Genomic DNA, 14,775 nt, shown 5'->3' on the forward strand with positions numbered 1-14,775 from the left:
ATTTGGGGCGTGGCTACCTTTGATTGACAGGTCACTAACAAGGCAAGCCGTCATCAGGAGAGAAGAAAAGCAATACGTATCCACAGCAATGTGTCAATAAAAAGGGCGTTTAGCTGTTTGGTCTCATAACTTTGACCCTTTCACACTTTATTTTCACTAAGTGACATTTTGTTCAGTGCAAATGTCTTGTTCAGCGTTTGGTTGGACTAACAGACACTCCAAGGAGTCGCTGTTTTTTCTGAGGTAAGTAACACAAATTTCGTTTTTGTTTCTTGCTAGCCAAAACTAACATCCCAGTTAATGCTCTAGTTAATGCTAACATGAATTAGCAGCGGCTTCTCTCAGTCAGGTTGAGGTGTAGAGAGGCGTGTTGTCAGTGATCAGATCCCTCTCCTCCTCCACAGTCCAAATATGGTCTGCTCGGAAACAAGATGGTGACGAGTGAAACGCTGAACTCGATGCCTCAAATGGGCAGTCCACAAACCAGTGGGTGATTTCACAATCACTACATCCTTTTTCATTTTAAGTTTTTTTTACAAAACTGATGTCAGTGCAGTACATAAGAACAGCAGTCTCCTGGGTAACGGTCTTTGTCGCTCTTTATACTAAGTGACCTGCCTTCCTCCTGTGAGGCAGCCCTACACGTCCTGACTAACAACTAAGTGGGATTATATGAGAATTTTAGTGCATTGTATTTTGTAGGTAAAAGTACAAACAGTGAATAAGAACAACCTGTACCTGGATGCTTTCCATTTTTCTAAGAGCCTGCAGCTTAGAAAATAGGAAGAGGTTTTCAGGTTTGGGGCGAGCAGGTAATGGAACTGGGTTCAGCAACCTATCGCTGGACATTGTAGAGTAAAAAATGAGGCTGCAAGCTAGTCTTCTTGCTAGTGTACTTATAAGTAATACCATCTGGTCCTGTCTTTTATGTAGCTCTTAATTTGTTTTAGTATTAGTCAGTGCTATTCCATTGTTTTCCATTTCTATTACCTGGGAATAGCTACTGTGAGCTATTTTGATTAGTTCTCAGTTATATTGTTGAGATGCTTTTTGTATAATGCTTTCTGGTAAGGTAAGCTTTTATTGTGAAAGAAGGGAATAGAAGTAGTGAAACTGTGATGTGCTGCTGTTAACAATGTGCTGTGTTTGTTCTGACTATGGAGCCTCCACATTATTATTTTATTACCTACATAAGTACAGGCACAACTCATAAGCCCGTGCATTGTGCCACAAATGGAGCCAAGTTGGATAATGTAAGTGAGCTGATGGTGTCATTATTCTATGAGCATTACATTGTAACTTAACATTTGTTTTCTGTAATGATAAGTTAAAGTAAAAAACTTGTCTATTGCCACTTTGATATGAATAAACCACTGGTTCATTTATTTATATCAGAGATCTTGTGTATCTCACCTGCAGAGAAAGTTTCCACTACTCCCACCCTCTCACTCTTTCCATCTCTGCCACATTTTTTTGACACCTGCCTAGACTTGGTTTCTCAGAAGATCACACAGAAAAATTTATGAGACCTGTCACTCAGATGAAGCATACGTTCTGGGTGTCATTCTTTATCCCCTTTTCATTTGCTATCTTGCTTTTCATTCCTCCTTTTTTGTACCACTCTTGCTTTCTTTCTTGTCGTTCCTCTTCAATTGCAGCATGCCGACAGACAAAAGACACACAAGCACACGAGATCACTGCATGCAATATAGGCACATTTTTTCTCTCATGTCAGATACAATAAAGCACACACTGTAGTTGCCAGAAAAAAATCATGTTATATAAGGGAAAACCTTTCATATCTTCCAGGTATGGCAGGAGTTAGGATTGCAGCTCACACACCATGACAAAAATAATAGCTGACATTTTTATTTCATTCGCATGGGAATTTTTCATTTTTATCATTTCTTTTCTTAAAAAAAAGTCCATTCTACACACAGTGCTGCTAAAGCACAATCACTCCTTTTTCCATGGTGTTCTTTAGTTACCGTTAGCCTGCAGCGCAGCATAGCAATACAAAAGGTGATTTGATATATACAGATTTTATTACGCTACCCAATCATTATCATAATTTTACGAGTTTTCAGTCACATTTGTTATGGAAACTGTTCGTCTGATGGCTGCGGTGAGCCTCTACTCTGACATCCCAAATCCGTTTTGCCATGTGCTGTCATGATCCATCAGTTTAATTTGAAAGATCACAAGCGTGCTTAGCCACAAGCATCGATGCTGTTATTCAATAAGCAGGCCATGTTTCATTCTTCATCTGTCATGGAACCAGCCAAAGGAAGTGCAAGGGGAATGCATCTTCCCTTTCATCCTGAACAGACTCATGAGACCTGCCGCTCACAGATCTGTGGATAGGAGGGCACAGGAATGCCAATGATTTGTCTAAAGGTCAGAGGTCAACTGCATGAAGCACATGCTATTTTCTTTCTTTAAAAAAAAAAGAAAATGTTCAAAAGAGGGTCACCGGTTTGACTCCGGCCTGCGGCTCTTCTGCTGTGAGTTTGCATGTTCTCCCCGTGTCAGCCTGGATTCTCACCGGGTACCTCGGCTTCCTCTCACAGTCCCAAAAACATGCAGCTTAGGTTTAATTGGTGACTCTAAACTGCCCTTAGTTAGCGATGTGCCAGTGAAGCCTCATGAACCATTTTCATTATTTTCTGAGCCCACTGTGGTGCTCTCTGTTCAACAGAGCTGAAAGCACACTCAATTATCATTGCCCAAGCCTTTTTCTTTAAACCGATAGCACCATCTAGTGGGCTCAGAAAATAATGACAATGGTTCATGAGGCTTCATTGGCACATCATTGGCACGGTGTGAATGAGAGTGTGATCTCTATGTGTCAGCCATGTGATAGTCTGGGGACCCATGCCCAGTGATCCGAGCGTGGATAAGGGGTTAAAGATAATTAATGAATGTTAAAGAAGGACATTTCATATGAGAAAGTTTCTTTTCTGAGGTGCATGGAAAATTATTATCAACCCCCATCTCATTTCGAGTAAAATAGAGTATATATATATATATATATATATATATATATACTCTATTATAAATTATAAATTATATATAATTTATTTAGGTTTTTATATATTTCTACATTTTTCATTCATTTGGTTTGTTATTTCTACAGGTTTTTATTTATTTCAAAATTTATTTATAATGTATTCATTTCTAAATTATTTTTTTTGTTTTACATTTATTCTTTAATGTATCTATCTATTTATTTATTTCTACTCTATGTCATTTTTTGTCCTTCATAGAGTTCTACATCTTGCAGATTCGTTGCATTAATTTCTAATGATGTGCACATCTAATGATCTAATGACGGCTGTCATACACACACAAGCAGATGGTTAATAGCAAGTAGATAGCCGTCTTAACGATCGTCAAGAAAGCAACTGTCAGTAAGCATAGTTCCCAAAATGAACTGAACTGAACTACTGCCTCAAAGGTGCTTGGTGGAGCTTTCGACAACTGTGGAGACATTTTTCTACGAATGTGTGTCCGTGTTTTGTTTTTTCCATGCATGAGGATACACAGGTCCCCCAAGCCTGTCACAATTGGTCTACAGTTGGTAATGCAACAGGGCAAAGACTTTTTGCTAAACCTAAATGTGAACAATACAAGTTTAAAACTTTTAATTAAAAAAAAAAGTTGTGTTTTTGTCAAAGAAAACTCCACAGGAAATTGTACTTATGAAGGGTATTAATGGGCTATTTTCTCTCTTATCAGTTAAATAACTGGTATAAGGTGAACCATGAAATGTCATCATTTTGTCAACCAGAACATTAAGATGACCTACTATAATATTAACAGGATTTTCAGTCGGGTAAATGACATTGATGCAGGTTTGCTGGCTTCCAGCAGGGAAACGATCAATTATAAACATCTATTGCATTTTATTTGTTCAGTTTGGAAAGTGATTTGATTAAAAGTATTGATAAGGTTGCTCCTGTCATTAAGCACTTATCTTGACATTGATACTCACTCATCTTTGTAGACCAAATAATCTATTCGTCTCCACTGACAGATTACCTTGCAACCTTTTAATTTAAATTTAATCAAAGCCTTCATTTAGTCATTTAGGAGTTTTTCTAACCATCCTTCAGGAAATCAGTTCAGTTGATTGAAGACTGGGCTGAACTCAGGCCTATTCTAAACCATGTCTGAGAAAGACAATGTATGTTAATCTGCTTTTAAAGTCTGCTTTATTTGAGTGCAAGTGCCTAATTCCTGTCCTGGAAACTGGCACAAAAATGAACAGAGGAAGCCAACAAGAGTTCACATTATAATTTGCATACACTGGCCCTGAGCAGCAGCTTACTGGCTTACGCCTGAGGCAGCCTGTGCTGGAGTATCCTCCACAGAACAATCTGCTCCATCACAGTTGGGAAAGACGAGAAAAAAAGAAAACAAAAACTTGTTTTAAAAGTCCTCAAGCATGGTATGGAGTTTCCCCAGTGTTTCATGATGTCCGATGACATTTAGATAGGAGGCAAAGGGCTCTCTGTTTGAGTTCATTAATAAAATTGTGCAACGCACAGTGAAGGCAGATAACTTGGAGTTATTCCCTCTAAAGGTCAAGTGGATCTCATGCAATTACTGAGTGACGGGCCAAACCTAGAATGTGCCAGAATTTATTGAAGAAAAGAAGAGAAAGGAAGAAGGACTAATACCCCATGTTTCTACACAAACTACATTTTATATTGATTAGGTGTCACAGTTGTTCATACTTGCTGCACAGGGTTTAAAACTAAAAGGTTAGAATAAACCCACATGCTCAACATTTTCAACATCATCTTAAAAATAAGGACCTCTGTGGTGCATATTTGTGAAATTTACAACTGCGTGGATTCTTTCTGCAGCTTTGAATGATGTATTTTCTAATTCCTGTAAAATGGGGCCACACAGAGCACAAGCATATTAAACACAATGTTAAACTCTCCTATCTCGGACTCAGAAACTAAAAGGCAAGGCATGGCAGCTTTATTTGTATCGCACATTTCATCCAAAATTGCAATTCAAAGTGCCTAACAGAGAAAGTATAAAACCTAACAGAGTTCAAAATGAATAAAAAGAAAGATAGATAGATCACATCCTGGTCTTGCCCAAAATTGAAATGGAATAAAAGAAGTGGACTGGTCACTGAGATGTCACACATGGGTTTTTGGATTATGAGCCTTGTTTTTGACATTTTTGTCATCGCCATATTAGCGTTTTTGGAACCAGAAATGACCATATTTGGATGAGAGGGTGAAGCTGGGGAGAAAGATGCTGAGTTAGCAGCCAATACTAACTAGCTAGCTTACTAACTACCAAGTTATCTTGGTAGCAAAGTGTATAAGTAATTTCAAATGAACAGCAAACTCCATAGATTCTTTTAGTACAAAGAAAGGCAGAACAAGACATTTTTGACAACCAAAATTTTAACTTTCTGAGATGTCACACATTGGTTTGTGGATTATGGTATTAAAAAGCCTCAAGTTTGGAATTTTTGCCACAACATCTTAGTTTTTTTGGAACCAGATGTGACCATATTTGGATGAGAGGGAGAAGGATGCTGAGTTGGTAGCCAAGACTAGCTATCTAGCTACCAAGCTACCTTTTTGACAACCAAAATTATTCAATTAACTTTCCTGAAGTGAAAACACTCATAGTTCTAAGGCACTGCACGGTGACCCTTTAACTAGTGATGTGCCAGTGAAGCCTCATGAACCATTTTCATTATTTTCTGAGCCCACTAGGTGGTGCTCTCTGTTCAACAAAGAGCTGAAAGCACACTCAATTATCATTGCTCAAGCCTTTTTCTTTAAACCAATAGCACCATCTAGTGGGCTCAGAAAATTATGACAATGGTTCATGAGGCTTCATTGGCACATCACTACCTTTAACGTCTTTTTTAGACGTGCAGGGAGGTGACGCAGTGGAAAGGAGGTGGTGAAAGTGGGTGGACGTTTCCAACAAACACAGGACATTCACCCAAGAGACCGTTGTTTATGTCTCATGTGAATCCATCACAAAAAATACTCTATTTTCAACCCAGAATATGATGTTTAACTAACCCTAACCAAGTAGTTTATGTGATTTCCCAACTTTAACCACATGTATTGGACTACCCTACACGATCAAAACTAATGCTAAAGTGGTACCATGTTTGTTAGTGGGCTTAACAGAACAAAACAAAAAAGCAATCAGGGTTTCTTTGAGCAAGACACTGAGCTCTATCTGCCACTTCTCACATGTGTCTGAATGGGTGAATAAGAGGTACTGGAGTAGTGGATAGAAGTTCTACGTTAATGCAGTCTGTTTTATAGCCTTTTGTAAAAGATCAGGCAATTTCATTTTAAAGCTTAAATTGCCAGTCACCACATACTGTGCATGCAAATATACAGAGACGGACACCGCTGTTACTGCACCATTTGTACAACATCGATACAACTTGCCATTTCGAAGTTCAATACTAAGTGAAGTAGTTGTTATTTGTTCTGAGTCTCTCAATAGTTTTATCATAACCTCTGTGCGTTGTGTGTTATGTGACCTATATATGATTATTCTGTTGTTTTGTTTGCAAGAGAAAGATGCAGACTGGAGGGAAAGAAGAGTGATTTGTTATTAAGTCAACACCTAATTTATGATCTGCTTCTATTTATGGGGAGCCTTTTGTGAAGCTTCACTTTTATCTTGTTGAAAATGAAGTATCTGAATCTCCAACACCCAAGTCTGACTCAGTCTCTGTCTGGCTCTTTCTCTTTCTCCCTCTCATTATCTGCCATCCACAAAGAACACTGCACAGAGAACTTTTAAGCAGTCATCTCGCACCATGGGACTCTGAGTTATGTTATAAAATGTGACACCTCCAGCACAGAAGTGACAATGAGACAGCAAGTCAGTGGTCCTGACATTAAAGCAGCACTGTTACTAAATTAATGTGCCAGTGTTTAATCAGGAGCAGTTCTCTATGACCTGCTTGGAAAGAAGGTTGTTTAATAATGAAATCACTGGATATAGTTTTTGTTTTTTTGCAGGGTAGTAATGTATTCTCGTCGCCAGAACTGACAAATGCAACTTACTTGTTGTAAACTAGCACAAGTCTTTTGAGTGTTTAGGTTATTGCATATGCTGTATATAGTATAGTACAGACTGAAGGGCGGGAAGGAGAGAAATGCAGATGACTAATTATTAAAAACATTTTTTTTATAATTCTCTTTTTATTTAGAAAGGCAAATTTCCATCACATACATCATTTACAGCCGTAGTCACTCAAGAACATAGGAAAGGATGGGTGTAGAAAGTTTAAGTGATTTGTCCAAACTGCCCTTCTGGGGTTTCTTTTACAGACCATTCATTTTCAGTTGGGAACAAAAAAGCTAAGAAAAAAAACAGACAACATTTGAGACAATCAAAACATCACATAAAAATAAAAATAAAATTCAAAAAAGCACAAATATATTCAAATGAAATCAGATCTGATTGGTTTTACATACTCAGTCCATTTGGTCGAGATCTTATAACATTTTTCAACTTTGAGGGAAATCTTCTCCATAACATAAACCTCAAAGACAACTTCAATCCACTCATTAATGGTGGGAGGTTCTACTTTTAACCACTTCCCCGTGAATTATTACTATTTTAAGACCATTGACAGTTCCATGGATTATCATCAAACAGAGACATGCTGATCTATAAACAACACAAGTGCTGACATGTCTGTTCACATATTTTGCAAATAATTTGCAATTAAACAAGTAATACAGTGTGACATTCAGTGATGTTGGATGCCCATGCAGCCACACACCCATATAGCCTATACACTCAAATACACATAATCAACCCACACATGACAACAACCTACAGCTATGCCGTTCATAGGATAACCAAGCAGACACGGCGGTCGACAGCACAGCCACAAACAAAAGGTCAGCATCCATGACAAGCTTCATCACAAATAATTAGCAAAACAACTTACCAATTATGTTTATTTCGATTTTACACTTAAAATGTGAGGGAAACAGAAATAAAGCAGACAGAGGGCTTGGTTTTGAAAAACTCCCGGTAGTGGCGGGGGCCCAGTAAAGGGGTTGCTAAGTGGTGGAATAAACGACACCACAAACAGGCCAAAATGACTCAGTTGGTGCTGCATAAGACGAGAACACCTTTGACAGCGCTCAGGGGCCCCTATCTAACGTGGTCTGAGAGGTCTTTTTTGTTGTTGTTGTTGCTGCAATCAAGACACACTAACACACTTTATTCTAAATATTCAACTTCAATCATTGTGAATTCAAACAAAAGCACTTGCTCATGTTTAGCCAACAAACAAATTAGCAAACATAAGTTAAGTAGTCAATGTAAACAAGTTAACATTGACTATTGGTTTCACACTGCACAAACAGCAGTCTCTTTAATGAAAAGTTTGTTTGACCCATCCATCCACCCCATTCTCCTTTCTATGCAGACTTTCTGTCCTCTTCTTAGTGATGGCCAAATGAAGCTTCATGAACCATTTCCTTTATTTTCTGAGGCCACCAGATGGTGCCCTCTGCCTCACAAAGGGTTGTAAGCACACTGATTTGCCATTGCTATTATTATAAGCCTATCTTTTTTCTGCTCAAAGAGTGCCAACTAGTCGAGTACAACTTATGGTTCATTAATTTATGGTTTGTTCACTACTCTTTGTACTCCATGACTTCCAGAGCACTTGCTATTAACATCTTATATAGCAGTAGATGGGTCAACATTGGAGTTGAAAGACAGGTGCCTTGGTATCAGACACAGAGGGCTGTGACAAAGTGTGGGCATTTAACATCCTGGGAATGAGATCAGTCTGAAAAGATGGTATTGTCATCAGTTTGGCAAGACGTTTGGTCATAAACCCACATATTGGACGTATTATAGTCTGACTCACCAGATGTAAACTGACGGAATTCTCCTCCCTTCTGCTTTATTTGCTATTTTAGGCTTAGCATTGCCCAAGAAAATTGTGATTTGTTTACAGCAGAGTTGCACATTAAGCAACCATGGTTAACAGCAATTTAGACTGGCCAGGGAGTTTTTCCCCCTTATCTCAGGGTTATGATACGGGCATCCAGGCCTTTCTCCACTTTAAAAAATAGGTCTGGCAATGCAAGACTATACATATTATAATTTTGACCTTATGGCACTAGATGAAAGCTTAACATGCTTTTAATTATCATGGTGGTGATATGAATATGTACCATATTTCATGGCAATCTATCCAACAGTTGATATATTCTGATCAAGATCAAAGTGGTGGACCAGCTGAGCAGCCTCATTAGCATGGCCCAAAACAGGACAATACAGGACATGGGTGTGAATCGAGGTGTTGAAGTTGATGAAGGCACCTTGACCAAGCTGAAGTGTATAACAGAAGTAACCAGTAAAAACAATCAGTGTTCCTGTTGAGTAAAAGTATTGTCATTACTTTTTAAAGTCAGTAACTGTGACATTTTCTGCATGTAACTTGACACTGGATATAGATAGCATAAAAAAAGCCCACAGCTTCTTATTTATGTGGCAGAACATGAAAGAAGCGGCTCCAGTTTAATAAATTCTATTTCCTTATAGAGATATAGCCTATTTATTATGTATAAACACAGTTTGGCAAAGAATAGCTCCAGTATGTCTCCGGTGAATAGAGCAAGTCAGAAAGAAGAGGCTTCTCTAACCCACAATATGTTTTAGCCCTTTGGGAGCTAACTGTCTTCTGTGCAGATTGTAAGTCATTGAAGCATTTTGGGCCAGAATGAATAAGTAATAGAACCCAGAGCAAAGCAAGAACAAGCAGGCTAAATATTTCATCCCTCCAAGCCCCGCGCTGTGACCTAAAATGTGGACCGCAACAACAGACTAGTGGCAATTTTAAAATAAAATTAAAATGAATTAAATTGTTACCACTAGAGTGGAAATTGTTCCCACTTGGTGTGCATTGATGTTTGAGGCCATGTGGAAGATTTTAATGCAGCAAACCTTAAAAAAAACAAACTCACATGGAGTCTTGAATGTGAAGCTATTCCTGTGTTTTTAAAGGCTGCTTGTCCACCTGCTGTGATGGCTTCAATGCAATCAGCAGCAGGTGCATGCACTCTGTGGAGCAAAGACGCAGAGAGAGGTAGAAAAAAATTCAGCATTTTAAGAAGCATGCTGATTTACTAAGTGTTCTTATTTGCCCAATTTAAACATGGTGTATTGGCTCAAGCAACATTCAGTTTTTCTCTCATAAGCTTCTTCCTGTTCTATAAAATAAAAACGACCCAAATAAAAAAAGCTCATTAATCTTTCCTTGACATGGATAGAAATTGGATCAGATGGTCCACTGCAATGGCCAATCACGCATGCTTTGTTGTCTAAGGCAGTGTTGCCAACTATGGAAAGTAGCTACTGGCTGTCCTAAAAGTCGCTAGAAGTTGCTAAATGACGTCATCACCTAATTTGCATAATGTACCATGTGCATATAATTGTAATGGATTCTGTAGGAGAGAGGAATAACGTTGTGGGAAAGACAAAAAGTTAGTAAAAAACACGCTAAATATGTTTAGAACGCCGAGGGGTTAACATCCCCTGCTCTGTGCCTGACGCTGGGGGAGACTCCTGCCGCTTGTGAATGCTTTGGGACGAGGGAGGGTGCCGCCGGCAGCACCGGCAGAACCCTCTGGTTTCCATGAAACCACCTGCATATTACTTCTTCATGACGTGAAGATATAAAAATGAAGCAACGTGGAGCCTTGCTATCAGCTTCCCTCTAAAGTTCTGGCTTGAAACTCCATACCAGATTTTTTTTTTGATGATAATGTCAAAATATTTTGTATAAAAATGTAGAAGTACATATTATCCTCATTTTACCTGTTATATGTAATATCTGCAACCTGTGTTCATATTTGCAACATTTTTCAACATTTCTGTGTTTGTGTGAAACATAATTTTCAAGATCAGATTTGATGTTTTCCTTTGTTTCTTTTGGGCTAAAAATTTTGATCAAGTAAGTCAAAGTTAAAAATTAAGTATCAGGACATATGTGAGGTTGCGCCGAAAAAACTGATACCAACATGGCATGGTAAAGATCTTTTAACAGATTTATAATGGACATAATAGCCCAAGATTTCAGAGGGTTAAGAAGAGTAAGAACAAGTCTCCAAAAGTCTCCAATATCACCAGAAAAAGTCGCTAGATTTGTCACCAGACGTGACAAATAAAAGAGTGTAAAAGAGTGGCTAGAGGGGTCTGAAAAGTCACTAAATATAGCAATAAAGTTTCTTAGTTGGCAACACTGGTCTAAGGTTTTGTTTACATAACAACACTCTCGGGTGAAAACGACAAAATATTTGATCAGATGTGCCTTTCGTTTAGACAGCGACGGCGTTTTTGGGGCTTAAAAACGCAAAAACTTTAAACCACCCTCCAGAGTGGAAATCTTAATAACGCTCCACCGTTGTGTCTCTGTCTAAAGGGTTGAAAAAGCAAAAGTGTCTCTGATGAGCTCACGCTGGCTCTCGTCGCGTGCAAACAAACATGTCAGACTATTTCCATCAGTCAGACATCCAAGTTGCCCTAGCAGCTCTGATAACTATCCAGGAGTCATTTCAGCAGTTAAGCACAATTATCACAGATGATCTAACAGAACAGAGAAGGCACATTAATTACCTAGGGCAATTTTTTGATGCACCAATTTGGCAAAGGCGAAACAGACAGCTATGGACAAGACCTGGGAGAACCAGGAAGAGAAGTAGGAGAGAAGAGAAGTGTCTATGCATGCGCAAGCTTTTGTTGGTGTTGTGTGGCAGAGCTTCACAGTACCACCTAGCCACCTGGCGTGCACACTACATTGAATTTCACAGACTTTTGCGTCACTGTATGCATGCAGGTTTCTCTAAAGATGCTCATCTAAACATGGAATAAAAAGTGAGAATGCAACGCCATTTTTGTGTTTTCTGTCCAGAGTGTCTATCTATACATGGCCTAAAGCTGATGCTTTTCTGCAGAACAGACAGACACTCCTCTGGTACATGCACAGGGCTCCAGCATCATATTCATCCTGTTAACATGAATCAGTGTTGCATGGACATGAGTGCATGAGCTGTCATTATAGTCCTTGTCTATCAAAGTCTGTGACAGAAAGTGTAGTTTGTGGATTTAATGATGTTAATTTCTTGTTAAGGTGCATTAAATCATTTAGTTTGCGAAATCTGCCATGATAATTTAGTTAAATAGATAGAATGGCAAGATAGGCAGATTGATTGATATATTTAGACCTGAATTATTCAGGCTGCAAGGAATGCTGAGGAAGAGGAGGAAACAGAGCTTGAGAGATAACAACAAATACGAGACAAGATGCTGAGCGGAGTAAAACTGTAAACTGAATCTGCACTGTGGGAATAATAAATTGCATTGCTTCAAAAAGATTTAAAAAGCTCTGAAAACAAGAAAAGACGAGCGCTTATACAGTTGTCGTCAGATCTAGGTGCAGGAACTGAGACATGTTTCATGTGCAGAGCAGAGGACGGAGCTCTACGCGTTTGAGTCGACAAACTTGACAGCTGAGTCTTCAAACGAGACTGTGACTAGAAAATTATGACATACCCGGAGGAAAGAGGATTCTCAGCATTCTGAGCTTTGTTATAAGTCAAATAAGTGTAAGGAAGGGATTGCAGTCTTGTCATCTGTCGTGGAGTTTGTTAGCAGCTACCATTTTATTCAGAAATTAAACCAAAAAAGGTAGGTCATTTCTGATTTAGATCAAACATAACTGAGAGAATGAGAAAAACAGAAACCAAAATTGAACTCACTAATTGGTGTGTAATCTGTGCCAGGTTGTTTTGAAACAATGGCATAAGTATATAAATCATATAATATATTTTCTAGCAAACAACAAGCTCCGTCTGAACAGTGAAGGCAATGCAGAAGTGCATTATTTCTAAGGTGACTCCACTGCAAGAAGAAGTCCAATTGTATAGAAGTGTATGAGAAAATGACCCTACATCTCACTTGATTTATTACCTCAGTAAACATATTCTTCATGAATTTATGGTCTCAGTCACTAGTTCTAACTCCTCTTTAACACAGCATGATGTCCATTCAGTAAATTATGGTCCCATTTGCAGTAAAATAGACGATCAAGCAGGATATGCTTTGAGGCGGGGTTACCTTGTGATTTATAAACCGCTGCCAGGGTATTGTCAGGTTTGGATGTTGTCCATGTTTTTGTCTTAGAAATTTGACCGTTTCCCAGTGTGTTTCAGTTGATGACAGTTAATTGTAACATTTTAGTCTCCTAAAAATGACTTGTTCAGCACTCATAGGAACCAGCTGTTACCAACCCTAACCAAACTAGCACTAGCTTTAGCTGACAACTTAGCATCCTTTTCCCAAGCTCCACCCTCTCTCTCCTGTATGGTCACTAGTGGTTCCAAAAAATACAATATGCTGACAGCCAAAATGCCAAACTCAAGGTTTCAAAGACAGAGTCCACAAATCAATTGGTGATGTCATTGTGGCTTGGGGCTATGTCCACTTCTTCTTTACAATCAGCTGTTTTAAGTAGCGATTTTTAACTTGTTCTTCACTAGCCACAATCAGCATCCCAATTATTATTGGCCCAATGTCTTGTTCAGCACTCGTGGGAACCAGCTGATCATTTATGTGCACTACTAACCAAGCTAGTACTAGCTTTAGCTGATGACTTAGCATCCTTCTTGCAAGCTCCACCCTCTCTCTCCATATATGGTCACTTGTGGTTCCAAAAAATCCAATATGAAGACGGCCAAAATATCAAACTCATGGTTTCAAAGGCATAATCCACAAATCAATTGGTTACGTCATTGTGGCTTCTGGCTGTGTCCACTTCTTTACAATCAGCCGTATTAAGTAGCTATTTATAACTTGTTTTCACTAGCTAGTTATTGACATCATGGTAAGTACATTCACTTCAGCTATAGTCTAAAGGACTACAAAATCTTAGTTAGTTATGCCATCACTTCCTGTGTAGCTGCTGTTTCACCAGCTTCTGAAACTCAATCAGCATTTCTTTCATCTGTCTTTTAGAAAAAGGAAAGAAAGTTTGGATTATTATATTAATATTTAGTTAGAGGGCCAGATTTGTCAACAGATTGTTACTGGTCTGTGGCTTATCAGAAATAGTGTTTAATAAATACAGCTGAAAGTTAAAGCTAAGTAAGACTGGACTTTTAGTCATTTGTGTTATTAGAAATGTCAATAGGATGTCGTACCATGTACAGTCTGTGAAGCCCTTTGCGGCAAATCTGTGATATATAAATACAATTGATTTGATTTGATTTTGGCTTTTCTTACTTCTTTCTCTATAAACTTTGGTACACTGTGCATCTTTTAGGTCTCATGTGAGCTTTTCACATTGGCACATTACAACCACCTGTTCCTCTTAAAAATTCTGTCTGTGTTTGGCTCAATTAACATAGAGAATAATAAAATGTAATACTTTAACCTCCGAATCATTAATTCTCTCATTGTTATTATTAGAGGGTAGGGTTTTTTTTTATTATAAAGATGAGGTCTCTTAATTACTTTGACAAAGTGCAGTAGAAGGGCACCAGTGATGGTGTGTGATAGTGACTTGAGAGTTTATTGTTTGCAGCAACAGAGACCACCACGATGTTTATTCATACCTCCTGCAGCGGGACAGGTCGCCCCTCTGTCGGGAAAATATGAGACGCCTCAAAAATCGGCCGTGCAAGGGGGAAGGACTTGATTCACAGCCCTCATTAATAGTCGAAAGCAGTGGCT

The sequence above is a fragment of the Centropristis striata genome, chromosome 10 (genome assembly GCF_030273125.1).
Source record: "Centropristis striata isolate RG_2023a ecotype Rhode Island chromosome 10, C.striata_1.0, whole genome shotgun sequence".
Taxonomy (NCBI): Eukaryota; Metazoa; Chordata; class Actinopteri; order Perciformes; family Serranidae; genus Centropristis; species Centropristis striata.